A 2,089-nucleotide genomic window follows, 5' to 3' on the forward strand; every position below is an offset into this window, starting at 1 on the left:
CCCGCCGCCCCCGCCCCCGCCGGGGCTTGTGCGTCTCGCTCCTTTTGTCTGCCCGGAGCCGGCTTCGCGGCGGCGGCGCAGCGAGGGGCAGGGGCACCGAAGCCTTCTAGGGCGAATTAAGAGCCGGGTGTGAAGTTACTTTCCTGCAGGCCGCCCCGATCGGGTAGCATGCCCCCACCCCAACAAGTGCTGGGGCTTCTTTCCCCGTTTCTGCAGACAACCCCCTTGCACTGTCTCTGCGCGAGTGTGGCTTGCACCCCACCTCCGCCCCCCTTCCTGCCTGGGATTCCCTGGAAGGTTTTGTTCTATCGAGGTCGGAGAAGGGGGCCGGGGAAGCTCAGGAGGGTATTTGGCGTGGCTTCCTGTTTCCTTAGCCTTCCTGCGCACTGACAGCAGCAGCTAGCCCTGTAACTTTCTGTTTCGGGGCAAGTCGCGCTTTCAGCCCGGACGGGTGGGGGTGACGGCAGGAGGTTTGGGGAGCCCCTCCTGACTTCACCTTATTTGGACTTTGAAACCTTCAAAATAATTAAGTGTAGGTCAAAGGGAAGCTGGTGAGCCAGGGATTCCTGGCGAGGGAGGTGGCAGCCGGGGGTGAACCCCAGGGCCCTCCCCCGCCGCGACGTCAGCCCCCACCCCCAGTACACCTTGGGGTCCGGGAGTAATTCACCCCGCCCGCCCCAGGTGGGGCCACGTGAGCGCAGGTCGGGAAGGCTGTTCTGGTGTGACCGCTTGTTCCAGGAGTGAGGGCTGTTTTTTATTTTCCCTCCCTCCCTTTGAGAGTTTACCTTTCTTGGGCTTTGACAGACGTTCCTATTGAAGTTGGATTGTCCATGGGGGTGGGGAAATGTTGGGGGGCTGCAGGGAGGAGAGGATAAATTCCTGGTCTTCTTGGGTTGAGGCTTTTAAAATTCTGCAGAAGAGGTGTCCTGAAGGTTTATTTCCGAATTGTTTTGGTGGGGAAATGTGCACGTGGCCTGGTGTTCGGTTTTGTGTCTTCCCCTCTTTGATCAGAAGACCTTGTCACTTTTGCTGAGGCTCCACCATCCTGGCGCTCCTGGGAGGAGCGGGTGGGGGGAGTGTGGGCCAAGACAGGACCCAGCTCTGTCAGATCTGGCCTTTGCTGCTCTGAAACAGGGCAAACGTTTTCTCTGAGTTAATAGAGGAAGGGCGGAGGGTCACCAGGGAGTCCAGCTGACTTAAAAAATAAAAAGAAGTAGGAAAGACTTCTGTAGGAAATCTGTACTTTTACTCTGAGTTTCTTTGAGGCTGTTTTAGTTCCCCAGCCCTTCTCAGTAACTGGCCAGGTATCTGTTTCCTGCTTGGTGTCTACACCATTTTTACAGGAAGAATAGTTTTCGGGGTCTCCAATTCACTCTTGATCTCTTTTTGTCTCCACTGCCTGAAATGCATCAGCAACATCAAACTTGGCTTTTCCCCTCCACCTGTGTTTCCCTTAACAGATCCAATCCAAACTAGAACCGGGAATCCCCATTCTATAAAAAGGTTGCCTTCTAAACAGGGGCAGAGTTCTTTGGAGCTCAGAGCCACAACCCCCATAGGAAGATACTTGGTCAATGAGAACTGATGCCTAGTGAAATTCACCAGAGCCCTTTCACCCAAGATGTAGCAGAATTATCCTGCTATAGCTGTTTCTTTTCTGCCCCTACCACCCCCCAGGGGAAAGCGGGGAGCTTCTTTCCTCTTTGTAGCTCCAGCGCCTCTCCCCACAGCTGTGCCTGCCTTGGAGACTCAGGACGAGCTTGTGGCAAGAATGAATCTTCTTAAGTACAGGGTGTCTTGAAAGCACAGGTGTTTGTAATCTACACCCCCACTTCACCTGCCATTGGGTGGCTGCTGCTGCATATTTATTCGTCAGGTGACCGGTTTTCTATTTACACAGGGAGCCTCAGAAGGAAGAGGAGGGAGTATCAGGCTAGGAAATTTAGAACAATTAAGGAAAATAAGCCCTGACTGAGGTAAAGCCCCCTGTGGGCTAGAGGACCGAATTCTGCTGATCCTGAGCCATAGGGAGATTAGGAGAGGTCACAAGTGTTGGGAAGTCAGGGCACAAATCAGTCTTGGCCTGTCG

General features: G+C 54.1%; 1 protein-coding gene across 1 annotated transcript in view; it reads left to right on the forward strand.

Annotated features, from left to right (window-relative positions):
• The window catches only part of GSE1 (Gse1 coiled-coil protein), a 109,083-nt gene that overhangs the window by 1,205 nt on the left and 105,789 nt on the right, over positions 1 to 2,089 (forward strand). The window lies entirely within an intron of this gene.

The sequence above is a fragment of the Galeopterus variegatus genome, unplaced genomic scaffold (genome assembly GCF_000696425.1).
Source record: "Galeopterus variegatus unplaced genomic scaffold, G_variegatus-3.0.2 Scaffold357, whole genome shotgun sequence".
Classification (NCBI taxonomy): domain Eukaryota; kingdom Metazoa; phylum Chordata; class Mammalia; order Dermoptera; family Cynocephalidae; genus Galeopterus; species Galeopterus variegatus.